The sequence below is a fragment of the Benincasa hispida genome, chromosome 6 (assembly GCF_009727055.1).
Source record: "Benincasa hispida cultivar B227 chromosome 6, ASM972705v1, whole genome shotgun sequence".
Classification (NCBI taxonomy): domain Eukaryota; kingdom Viridiplantae; phylum Streptophyta; class Magnoliopsida; order Cucurbitales; family Cucurbitaceae; genus Benincasa; species Benincasa hispida.
This window is the reverse complement of record NC_052354.1, coordinates 6515213-6529619: the sequence shown is the minus strand read 5'-3', so window position 1 is coordinate 6529619 and position 14407 is coordinate 6515213.

The following is a 14407-nucleotide window of genomic DNA, read 5'->3' as shown; positions in this document are numbered from 1 at the left end:
GTCTATTTTTGTTGTTTATTTAATTAATGCATGCGTTGTATAGTTAAATAATGTATGTTACACATGATAGGATCAGATCCTGCAGTAGAAGTGTGGTTAACGCCTTGTATCCCCCAAATCGATTTTTACATGAATAAAAGCAGTAAACTAAAATAGAATACTAGAACAAACATGTAAATAGCATGTTGTAGGGAAAGGATAAACTATTCTTACCTTTGTAGATTCCCAAGCTCCTAGAACGATCCTCTCAGCGTTCCAACGAACAACTCTTCCAACGATCTTCAACACAAACATTTCCTCGAACAATCCTGAACACAACCACGAGAGTAATCTTGTTATTCTTGAAGATTCCGATAGAAGGATAGATGGTATCCAACTATTGGAAGAGGGTGATGAGGAAAACTTTTTGGGAGAGCAAAGATGATTTCTTTTGTGGCTTAGGGAAAAAATTGCACAATGAATGCTTGCAATTCTGTTGTATTCTGTTTGTTCCAAAAAGGGCCATAAGGAAAACTTTACATAGAGAAGGGTCAACCCTTTTTCCTAGTCTTTTTCCATTTTCCTCTGTGCATAATTAATTAAATAACATTTATTTAATTAATTAGCATATTAATTAAATAACTATTTATACATTAAATCACATTAAACGCATATATATTTAATTATCATAAACATCATATGCATATGTGCAACATCTCTCTATTTATTCATTTTTTGTGAATCTAATTCACTTGAATTAATTATTTGAATCTTATTCAAATGTTTCTTTCCAATTTAATTTGAACTATAGATCATATTCATAATCAATTACACATTAATCATATTACTATAAAATTTTCTCAATTTGATTTGAACAATTCAAATTATCTCTCTTTAATATCCTTTAGTGAGCTACAATGGGACCTAGTGGATCTGTAGATCAGAAGCTCCAACGATATGAGATTAATTGGCTAAACTCATTAACCAAGTTAATCAATATTCGTTACCTGTGGGTACACTCTACTAAAGACCCACAACTACACTATTCTCACTACAAATATATTTTTTTCACGGATATAGACCAATAACAGCAAGTTAGTCCTTTACGAGTGTTCGTAACTCCAACTGGATCAAATTACCGTTTTAACCTTGGGTGTGTCAATGAGAGGGTAGAGTCCTTTGTTCAAGTTCTAGAGACACCACTTAAGAGAACACTCATCTATTTATATTGACCCATTCTTGAATGAGGTCCCAACTTCTTAGGATTCGTCACTAACACATGTGCAGGACAACCCCAAATTCTAAAGTAACATAAATTTGGTTAACGCCCTTTCCATAACTCAAAAGGTGTTTCAGAAACACTCTTCAAGGGATCATTGTTCAAGATGTGAACTGCAGTCTCTACTGCATGCCCTCAAGACAAGTAAGAAAATTGAACATAACTCATCATAGAACGAACCATATATAATAAGGTTTTATTTTTCCTTTATGATATATCGTTTTGCTTAGGTGTATCAGATGCTTAAAGTTGGGATTGAATTTCATGTTCTATCAAATATTCCTTGAATTCTAAATCCATGTACTATCCACCCCAATCAGATCGAAGTGGTTTAATGGTTTTACCTAATAGGTTTTCGACTTTAGTTTGAACTTTTCAAATGCTTCATACTTATGTTCTATTAGGTATAAGTAACCATACCTCGAATAATCATCTATAAAAGAGATGAAATATTGTCGGGTTTTATGTCCTAAAACTCGTGGTTTATAAACAATAAACTTATTTTGTAAATCGATAAAGTTATTATTGAATATATGAATTGCTTATTTCGTTTTAGAAATAAATTCAATAAAATAAAAGATCCATGACTATTACATGAGTACTTGAACTTTATGTGGAGACATAAGAGTAGATCAGGTTCGAGTAAATAGTCAAAATAATCTATAGTATACGAATAGGTTGGGTGCCTTATTCTGGTAACACTAGTGGATGTGGCTTATTCTGTAGTTGTTACTAGTTGTTGTAAAGTGCTACAAACGAAGTGATCCTGATTCGTTGTGTTGGGATTGATGTCCTAATTCTCTTAGAGTCTCGTAATTAAGAGTTATTTTATTTGCATTTACTCATATCCAATGAACAAAGATCCGTGGTTATTGTATGTAAACTTAAGCATGTATATGAGATATACAAGTAGATCATGTCTTAATTAATAACCTAAAAAGTCTGTAGTATAAGGATAAAGGAGGGATACTTTATCCTTGTGACACTATGGATACGACCCACTTTGTAGAGGTTTACAAGTGTTGTGAACTACTATAGATGGTCTATTCCTGACTGTTCATGTGGAGACATGCAAATGGGGGTGTTCTATACAAAGAGCTTGTATAAGACCGGTGGAGGAACTCTTATACAAGAGTACCTCTGAGTGGAAGCAGATCGTTCCAAACTCATTATGACAGAATTATGCATTTACATTCTAACATAATAGATATGCAATATTCAACAAATTACCGACATGCTTTGAAAACTAAATAACAAAAGAACGAAATACATACCAGTTGAAGAATTCTTCTTCACCAAAATCTTGCTCTTAAACAAGAAATGCTCCTCTCGCCCTCACTGAGAATATCCACTTCAGTCATTCACCAAAACCCGATCGTCTACCCACGAACGGCCTCCAGACGAACACAGAAACAGGAAGAACACCACCGCTTAAAACCCTCAGTATTCTAGGTGTGAAAATCCATGAGGTGTGGGCTCTATTGGATTTGGTAGAGGGAAGGAGGAAGAGAAGATCGTATACCACGATCAAGCAAGTGGGAGAAGGTTGATGTCTATCGTATAGACGATGCTTGATCGTTTAGGAAGCGGTACACGATCGTTTAGTAAATAGGCCATGATCATACAGACGATCGTTTAATAAACGCTCGGGCACGCGATCGCTTAGGAAAGAGCTAGACGATCGTTTAGCAAATTCTATGCGATCATTTAGAAAGAAGCGCGCGTGTATAAAATCGTGTAGAAACGTTGAGCTATCGTGTAGTCTCTCGGTTTGCTATGCGAAAGGCTATATACACCTCGTGAGCGAATTATCGATCTATTGCAAAATGAAAACGATTTTTATTTTATTCTTCAGTTATGAAAATTGAATGAAATCTCCCATTATCACACGGTTATGGAGAAAATGCCGGCATATTTATCCTATAATTCTCAAATTAAAAAATAAAAAATATAATCATATTATATTCATTAACTTATGGTTTAATATCACATTATATGCAATACATATGAACCATAGTTTTTTCTCCTCCACTAGATATAAATCATATTTATATCATTTTCCTTCAAATAATGTATCTCATACATAAAGTCAATCATATCATATATAATTAACCAGTTCAATCATATCATATATAATCAAACTCTCTATTGTCAATTTGAACACTTAAAACTAACCCAAAAACTGATTCTCAACTTGAATCCATTGAGCTACCAAGAAGACCTTATGGACCTATGGCTCGAAGCTTCAATGGTACGTGAATCGCTGACTAAACTCTTTAGCCACAAGATCCACCATCCGTTAACTACTAGGCATTCCACTAAAAATCAACAGCTACATTCTTCTTACCACAAATATATTTCTATGTCTATCGGATATAACCATTCAACAGTACGATAACCCTTCACAGATGCTCGTAAGTACAGCTAGACCAATTTACCGTTTTGCCCCTACAGTTACAACTAACTTCTTAAGTACCACTGATCCCTCTAATGAATAATACAACATAGTCCTACTATGTGTTACACCTCTCGGGCCATGAGAAGGCGTGTGGCACCACATCGTTCAAGCCATGGGATCAGCCCTTAAGGGAGCAATCTATCTACTTACCCATGCTTCAGGGAAAGAGTGAATTCCATCTTGTGTAGCTGAGTTCCCAGCTCCCAAATCAGAAAAATTCCCAAAGTGGTAGGTTTGAGTCAATGATCTGGCCACTCGCACCCATGCAAATGAAAGGACCGCCCTCAAAGGCAGGAGTCCCCAACTCACTTAGGATTGAGGTCATGTTACCTATGGTCATCATAGTGAAGTGAAGTCTCTATCATGAATGAATGTATATAACGAGACTAAAACACTTCGTGGTCCGGTCTTATACAAACTTTTTTGTATAGGATACCTCCGCTCGCATGTCTCCATATGAATGATCAAGATCAGACCATCTGTAGCAAGACACAAAACTTGTAACTATTCTACAAAGTGGGCCGCATCTGTAGCATTACCAAGAGTTCCATCCTATATCCATATACTACAGACCATTTTGGTTATCACTTAAGACGTGATCCACTTGTATGTCTCTATATACATGCTTAAGTTCTTAAGTTATAATCGACAACCAAGGATTTAGTTTATTGGTTTGTGCTAAAGAAAATAAAACGTCCAATGTTCATAAACAATAAGTGAAGAAAATATCATATATTATACATCACAAGCGTTTGTTCAAAACTGTGTTTACAAACTACAGGACACAAGAGTTTAGGGCATGATCCCAACAATCAAACCATGAGATGATTCGTCTCTTTATATAATGTCGTTGATAATTGAGACTTACATCTCACTAAAATGACCATAGGTGACATGACCTTAATCCTGAGTGTTTTGGGAACTCCTGCTTTTGAGGGCGGTTCTTTGATTAGTATGGGTGAGAGTGGTCAGATTGCCAACTCAACGAGCCTATCTTTTTAGGGATTTTTCTAATTAGAGAGCTGGGAACTCAGTTACACAAGATGGAATTCACTCCGTCCCCGAAGCAGGGGTAAGTAGATAGATTACTCCCTTAAGGGCTAATTTTCGGTCTTGAACATAGTGGTCACATCCTCTCTTTGGAAGAGAGGACCTAGTCATTGTAGGACTATGACTTATTGTTCATTAGAGAAATCAGTGGTACTTGAGAAGTTAGATGTAACTACAGGGGCAAAACATTAAATTGGCCCAGCTGTAGTTATGAGCGATCTGTGAAAAGCTATCGCACTATTGATTGGTTGATATGGACACAAAAATATATCTGTAGTGAGAAGAGTGCAACTGTCGGTCTTTAGTGGAGTTCTCGACAGTTAACAGATGGTGGATCTCGTGACTAAAGAGTTTAATCAGTTGTTCACGTACCATTGGAGCTTCAAGCTACAGGTTCATAAGGTCCCCTTGGTAGCTCAATTGATTCAAGTTGAGAATCAGTTCTTAAGGTTAGTTTGAAGTGTTCAAATTGGCAAGAAGAAATTCAATTATATATGATATAATTGATGTGATGTATGAGATACATCAAGTGGAGGAATTAATGTAAATATGATTTACATTAAGAACTATAAAAATAGAAAAAGAACTATGGTTTGTATGTTTCATGAGATGAAATATTAAAACTATAGGTTATAAATATAATATGATAAGTTGGTTATCATATTTATTTATAATATATTAATTATGTGATCATTAATTCTTTTTCTATAATAACCAATTGAATGGGAGGTTATTGGTGGTTTTATGGTAACCATGTGATAAAAGGAAAAAAGTTTTCCAAATTTTAGAAGTTACTTCATTCGAAAAGAACTCACGGATAAGCTATCAAATGAAAGAGTTAAAATAAGCAATAGTTGTGTAGAGACTAAACGATTGCTTAGTTTTGACTATACGATAGTCATTCAGCTTATCGTAGCTATACGATCGAGTGGCTTTGTCTATACGACAAGCTGTCGTTTACTAAACAATCAGGCACATCGTCTATACGATAGACAACATCTTATCTCCCACTTGCTCGATCGTCTACTCAATCGTGGTTCTCCAGTCTCTTCCTCAAGCCAAGATCAAACAGAGTCCAAAACTTCTGGATTCTCACATCGAGAATACTAAGATAACCATTGTTATGATGTCCTCACTCAGTTCGTAGATCGAGTTAGACTTGATTGGGTTCGAGGAACTGGTAGTCATTCATTGCGTTCGAGTGTGCTGTTCTTAAACACTTGTAAATTGATCGAGGGATTCATGAAGAATGGTTCTTCAAAGGTATGCATCCTCTATCCCTTGTATCATCATTTAGCATCCTGTAATTTCTTGTTGTGTATGACCTGTTAGTTTTCGTTTAGACTGTAATTGATTGTGTTCACTCGAATGGAATTTGGAACGATCTCTTCCGCTGCTCATGAAAATCCTCATGCTTGATTTTCTTCACGTTGATATATTGACATGAGGAGTGGCGGCGTCCTATGCAATGAGTTTGCATAAGATCAGACCAAGAATTAAGTCACTTTTACTTTATAACGTTGTTTACTGTTTAAGACTGACTATTTCAAAGCGATGACCTAGGTAACTCGACCTTAATCTTGAGCTAACTATGAACTCCTGTTTATTCGGGATTATCCTTAGATTTTCATGGGTGAGGGTTAGCTCAACAACAGCGGCTCAATAAACCTCCCATTTCAGGAGTAAGATCAGGTAGATAGCTGGGGATATAGGGTGCAAGATAGAATTCGCTCCTACCCACTGTTAGGGATAATAGAGAGGTTATTCCCTTAAGTAATGACTCATTGAGTCTTGAACAAGGAGACCCCACCCTCACATTGGCTCGAAAGGGATTCGATTTAGTGACTAGATCACAAATTAATTGTTCATTAGAGGATCAGTGGGATTTAAGGAGCAAGATGTAATTTCGGGGGTAAAACAACTTTTGACCCAACCGTTATTATGAATAACTTGTGAAAGGTTAACTTACTATTCATGGTTATATCGAGTGGACATAATATATCTATAATGAGGGGAGTGCAACTATTGAGTTTTAGTAGAATGACCCGGTAATTAAAAAATGGTGGTTAATTAGGTTAAAGAGTTTAGCCGGTTAATTGCGGATCGTTGGAGCCCGTGATCTGTAGGTCCATGAGGTCCCCCTACTAGCTCATATCGGACAAAACCTTTGAACAGTGTGATGAACAAATTTAAAGTGTTCAAATTCGATATTTGGAACAAAGCGGTAAATATATATGATATATTTAACCTAATATTTAAATGTGAATTAAGCATAAAGAGAGAGAAAATAGGAGATATTTAAATAAGATTTAAATATCAAGATTATGAATAGGAATTCATATAAATAGGGATTAATGTTGGATTTAGTATTTAATTAATTATTTAATATTAATTTAATTTTAAAATATTATTATTAGAATGAATTTTGAAATTAAATGGAATTGGTCAAAATTGTATTAAAAGTCAAATTGTTAACTAGGTAAAAAATACAAAGAAAGGCAAATTGTTGATTTTTTATTTTTGAAAGTCAAAAAGTCAAATTTATTGATTTTGGACTTTGAGAGTCAAACTTTGACCAAGTTAGTGGAAAGATCCAACATTTGTGAGTGGGAAATTTCAACTATTAAATTGTTAAGTGTTGTCTTCATTTGAAGACACTTGTCTCACTAAATCCCACTTTGAGTTAATGGATTTTTTAGTGTCAAATTCTCATCAAACTCAAAGTTGCATATTTTTTATGTAATGGTCTTTGAAAGAGAGTGTTTATTGAATTTCAAAAACTCTTACCCATGGTGGAATTGGATGAGATATGTGATAATCTCTTAGGGAGTGTTTGACAATCAAGGAGAGTTGGGTTGAGTTGGTATTTTTAACCAACTCAATGTTTGACAATCAACTTTAAATGTTGGTGGGGTTGAGTTGGTTATTTTACCAACTCACCCAAACTCTCCTCAATTATCTCTCCCTCTAATGTTTTTAATAGTTCTACCCGGTCGCCGTTGGCCATTACTACTACCACATTCCAGTGATATACTCCGATGACCACCTTCGGGTGGCCAACTCTAAGCTCCAACAACCACCTTCAACGACACTCTGGCAACCAATTCCAACAACTACCTTGATACAAAAAAAACTCCGACTTCCACATTCGCATGACCAACTTTGATGAAGAACTTCGGGCTCCACCAACCACCTCCGAGGACAACTTTAGCGACTAACTCCAACAATTACCTTCGCACAAGCAACTTCGACAACATACTCTGTGTACTACCTTCATGTGCCTAATTTTGACGACCACCGATAAAAATAAAACGGTGGGTTTAATTACCCACCATTTTATCACTCCCACTCTCACCCGTTATCCCATGTGTTTTCATTACTCTCCCAATTCCTCAATTACTTTGTCGTTTCTCTCTCTCATGCTCTCTTCACATTTACTCTATTTCTCTGTCTGGCTAGTATGGTTTTTATTTTCCCTTTTATTTCTCAAATTCTCATTTCTCTTTTTTTATTTCCTTTCTTTGGTTGTTCTTTTAAATCTAATTATTCTTCTTCTATTTCATTTTTTCTTAGATCTAAAAAATATTACATACAACGTCCTATTATTGTTTCACTAAACAAAAATTTATGTTTTTAAACAACTCATCCCTTGATGTTTTCAAATATTATATAATTCTAATGAAATAGTGGCTCAATTTTTTTTTAAAGATGGTTTGTACACTGATGCAACATAATAGTAGAAAAAATAGACATCAATATTTCTAAAATCATTTCACCAGTTTTAGAAAAAAGTAAATTCATATTCCACAAATTGATCAAAAAAGACTATCTAATTGTTGGTTTTATGATTTAAATTGTAAGATTTTAGTTTTTTTTAAGATTAATATTTAATTGTCATCCCTTCTATCTAGAACAATGTCAATAGTTTCATTTAAGGGCACTAATCCTTTCAGTTTTTTTTTTTTTTTTAATTTTTATGATAATTAATGACTAATTTGGGTTTTTGAATGGAATAACCACTTCTATTTGAGTGTTTAAAAAATTGAATTCAAAATTTTGTGTTCTGTATATGAAAACTTTGTAGAGAATTTCTTATGTTTTGAGAATGAAAAAGAATTGGAAGTTTTTTTTGTTTGTATCTTATAAAAGTTAGAAAAATATATGTATAGTTGAAAATTAAAATCAACAATAGCAAAAAAAAAAAAACACAAAAACACAAAAAACAAAATCAATTTCATTTACAAAAACAACATCAAATACTCCAACTTAACTCTGCATCCAAACACAGACAATAATTATCAACTCAATTCATCTCTGCATACCAAACACAGACAATGTAACTCTCCAGATAATTTAACTCTCCAAATAATAATTACCAACTCAACTCAATTCTACGATATGCTTTTATCGCGCGTTAAACATCCCCTTAACAATTTTCTCTTTAAGACTGAACCTTTTTTCTCTCCAAATTAGTCACTCATCGGATCCCACCATCATGTTTTTTTTAAAGAAATCGGAAGCAAGATTTCCATGAGCAGCGGAAGAAAGATTATTCCAAATCACAATCACGAATGAACAATGCATTTACAGTCGACTTCAAACAAATGGTTATAAAATTAAAATGCAGAAATTACAGCATGAAAAATACAAATGTACAAAGAGCAAACTATACGAACATGCGTAGATGCGTCTCCACGTTCTGATGTGCACGGCCACTCGAACAACAACAACCTCGAACACTCGATCTACACGAACACTTCACGCTTGTCCTCAACGATCTCCTTGGTCACGAACTCCTCTGCAACACGAACGGCCTCCACAGCACCATGAACGGCCTCCAGAAAACCTTGATGGTGTCGAGTTGAGTCTGACACCACCAACAAGGTGACCTTGGTATTCTCAGTGTGAAAATCCAGAGTGTGGGCTATGTTCAGACTTGATATAAGGTAGACGAAGGAGGAAACACCGATAGCGTACACGATTGGGCAAGTGGGAGATGGCGGAGACCTATCGTATAAGTCGATGCCCAATCATTTAGATAAAGCTAAGCGATCGTTTAGCAAAAGCTATGCGATCGTTTAGTTCATCGTTTAGCTCGGTCTATCGCCTACAGACTCTACATGATCGTTTACTTTGGGCAAGCGATCGTCTAGCAAAACTATGCGATCATTTAGTCAATACTGTACGATCGTTTAGCTCGCCACTGCACGATCGTTTAGCTCGTCCAGCCGTCGTTTAGTAAATCTGTATTTACTTGAAGATTACGTGAGTTTCTTTTGCGCCGAGAGAAAAAACTCAAAAACTTTTTCAATCTTTTGTAAAAAACTTCTTTTCAATCGTTTGTAAATCATCTTCAAAATAGGAAAACCATTTTCCTTTTAAACTCACAGTTACCATTAATCCAATAACCACCAACTCATTTGGTTATTAAAGACAAAGAATTAATTATCTAATAACTAATATTATTATAAATATAAATGATAACCAACTTATCATACTATATTTATAACCTATAGTTTTAATATTTCATCTCATGAAACATATAAACCATAGTTCTTTTTCTATTCCATGGTACTTAATGTAAATCTCATTTACATCAACTATCTACTAGATATATCTCATACATCATACCGCTTATATCATATATAATCAAAATATCTCTTGTCAATTTGAACATTTCAAATCAACACTGAGAATTGATCCTCAACTGAATCCATCGAGCTACCAAGGGGACCTCATAGACCTGTAGCTCGAAGCTCCAACGGTACGTGAATAACTGACTAAACTCTTTAGTCATGGGATCCACCATCCGTTAACTGCCAGACACTCTACTAAAGACTGACAGCTGAACTCTCCTTACCACAAATATATTATGTGTTCATCTTAACCAATCAGCAGTGCGACAACCCTTCATAGATCGTTCGTAAGTATAGCTGGGCCAATAACCGTTATGCCCCTGTAGTTACATCTGTCTCTTTAAGTACCACTGATCCCTCTAATGAGCATAAGTCATAGTTATACTATGATTGAGTCTTATCTTCCAAAGAGAAGCTGTGGCCAATATGTTCAAGCCTCGGAATCAGCCCTTAAGGGAGCAATCTCTCTACTTATTCCTACTTCGGGAAATGAGTGAATTCCATATTATGGATTGAGTTCTTAGCTCCCAGATCAGACAAGTCCACAAAAAGTTAGGCATGTTGAGTTGGCAATCTGGCCATTCTCACTTATACTAATTAAAGGACCGCCCTTAAAGGCAGGAGTTCCCAAAACACTCAGGATTGTGGTCGTGTCACCTATGATCGTTTAGGTGAGATGTAAGTCTCTAGTATCAACGACGTTATATACAGAGTCTAATCATCTCGTGGTCCAGGTCTTATACAAATTCTTTGTATAGGACACCCCCGTTTGCACGTCTCCACATGAATGGTTAAGATCTACCATCTGTAGTAGTTTACAACACTTGCAAACCTCTACAAAGCGGGTCGTATCCGTAGTGTTACAAGAATCAGGTATCCCAACTTAATCCTTATACTACAAACCTATTTAGGTTATCACTTAAGGCATGATCCACTTGTATATCACATATACATGCTTAAGTTCACATAAGATAACCAATGAGCTTTGTTTATTGGATATGAGTAAATGCCAGAATTAAATAACACTTATTTTATTCATTAAACAATGTGTATCTTTACAAAACAACAAGATTCCGGGAGAATTAGGACACCAATCCTAACAATCTCCCACTTGTCCTAATGACTCAGGAGACTAATGTACAATACAATATAAAATTGTACAATATACAATAAACTAGGGCATATCCCAGTATGAGTTCTAAGGCTAGAGTATAGTTAGGAAGACTCTTGTTGTGGTCTATGAATTGTTCGTGAGGAAATTTGGAGCTAATTTGGAGAATATTCAAAGTCTACAAAGGTTGTATTCTTTTCTCCATTTTATTTGTTTCATTTGCATGCTTATCTTTGTAATTAACCTAATTAGAGAACTTTAGATCCGTTTTTCTTCCGTTGCGCATGTGTTCGTTCTATCAATTATGTGTACCATTCTCTAGCCTTTACATTCATTAGACTGTAAATATCCAAATGTATGAGCTCTAAGGGCTCTTTGGCTCTATAACCTTTTCCACTAAAAGGTCTTTTAGTCAATTTTACCTTCGAGACAAGATTCACATAGAGGTAATAAATCATCTCCTAACTTGCTTAGAAGTTCATTCTTTACCAATCTCCTGATCCTATCGAGATTTATATGGGCTAATCTCAAATGCCAAAGGTATGCATCATTGTTACTTGGAGAAATTATTTGCCTTTTAGTTTAAGTATTAGCAATTTTAAACATCTTATGATTTAAAAGGGCTTTTGATTCAGTTGGTCTTAACACATATAAGTTGTCTTCTAGTTTAGCTGAGCAAATAATCACATCATTTTTCATAATGAACGTTTCATTTTAATTAAAAGAAACTGAGTATGATTGTTCAATTAAACAAGAAATAGAAACAAAATTCCTCTTCATCTTGGGAACAATGTATAAGTTTTTTAAAATAAAAAATCTATATCCAAAAGATAACTTAGTAGCTCCCACTACACGAGCTAAAATGGTGTCTCCCGTTCAAACCTTGAGCGTTATTTCACCCTCTTCTAGCTGTTGAAAGGAACTAATTCCCTACAAAGAAGAACAAACATGATTAGTGGCTCATGAATCAAGTATCTAAACATCATGGTCATTTGCCACTAAACAAGTTTCCAGGACTAGTAAATCATATTTACATTATAGTAAGAGCATTTGCCCTTGCCTTTGCCAGCAGCAGGAGCCTTCTCTTTTTCTCTTTTCTTTTTCTTAATCTTCTTAGAACTAGAGCTTGAAGGAACAAACTTATTCCAAAGGATGAACCCTTATGGAACTTTTTAGAATGAGTAACATTTGTCTCTTCTTCTACTGGTCCCTTATCTTTCATAAGAGACTGAAAAATTTGTAACTCATTCAGAAGGGTAATCAGATTGTACTGTATTTTGTTCATTATCGCATTGATGCGAAACTGAAGAAAACTCTTCGGAAAAGATTCCAAAATAAAGGACACCTAACTCTGCTCGTCTATAACCGCACTGTTCATTTCGGCAACATCAAAATGGACCATCAGATCGACAACATATTCTCCCACTAATTGACTATCTTTCATGCGGACATTATAAATGTAATTGAGGGCCTCATGTCAGATCTGAGCGAACAGTTGTCCAACTCTACTAAAAAGTATTTATTTTCAACACTTTTTGAACTCTTATCTTGTAGAGCTTTTCTTTTTTTATCATCATTTTGTGTGGCTCTTTTGAAATTAGAATGATTAAAATGACCACCACGAAAATAACAATTATTTCTTCCCCTACCATGGTCATGACCTTGACTCAACCACGACTTCGACCATGATTATTATTAAAATCCACAATATTCACTTTAGGGAATTATGTCGTTCTGGTTAGTCCAGATTCATGATTTTTCATCAATAATTCGTTATTTTGTTCGTCCACGAGAAGACATGAAATTAATTCAGAATACTGTTTAAAACCTCTCTCTCAATATTGCAGCTGCAAGAGCATATTCGAGACATGAATTGTAGAAAATTTCTTCTCCAACATATCAACATCAATAATTTTCTCTCCGTATAATAACAGTTTTGTACTGATTTTAAATAATGCGGAGTTGTAATCACTTACTGATTTGAAATCCTATAGCCTCAAGTGCATCTACTCATAATGTGCTTTAGGAAGAATAACTATTTTTTTTATGATCATACATTTCTTTCAAAATTTTCCACAAGATACAGGGATCTTTTATTGTAAGATACTCCATTTTCAATCCCTCGTGGAGATGATGACGGCGAAAAATCATGGTTTTTGCTTTATCTGGATGTCATATTTCCTTCTTTAATAGTCTCCCCAAGATTCATAGCATCCAGGTGGATTTCGGCATCAAGTATCCATGTCAAATAATTATTGCTGTTAATATCAAGGGCAACAAATTTTAATTTTGTGAGATTTGTCATGACAACACTATCATAAAATATTTTATTTATGTTAGAAATTTAATAGATATTGAATATGCAAAATAACATTAAATTTATTAATTATAACGAAGAGGAAAAACCCGACATACCTTTAGATCCTACCTTTAGCGGAGAAAACGACAAGAGCTCGTGTTGGTAACATGTTGTGAAATTGAGGAGCACAACGGGAATACGGATATGGAGAAAATATAATATAATAAAAATTAATATAATATAAAATATAAAAAAAACTAAAATTATAAAATTGGATAATAGAAAATTTAATGAAATTTGTAGTGGATTTCTTACCAACGAGTATGTGATTTTAAGATCTACCAAATGCCACTATTTATAGGTAAACTGGAAAGTAGGATATGGACTTATATGGACACCAAACATGAATAATTACAAGGCACATGGACAACATGATGGGTGACACATGACTTTTGGGACACTAAACAATGAACATCTATTTATTATTATAATATTTATAATAAAACCCAAATAATATGCATAATTTGACCTCAATACATCCAAAGTTAAATTTCAAATTTATTAAACAAAAATAAAAGTACTATAATCACTAATG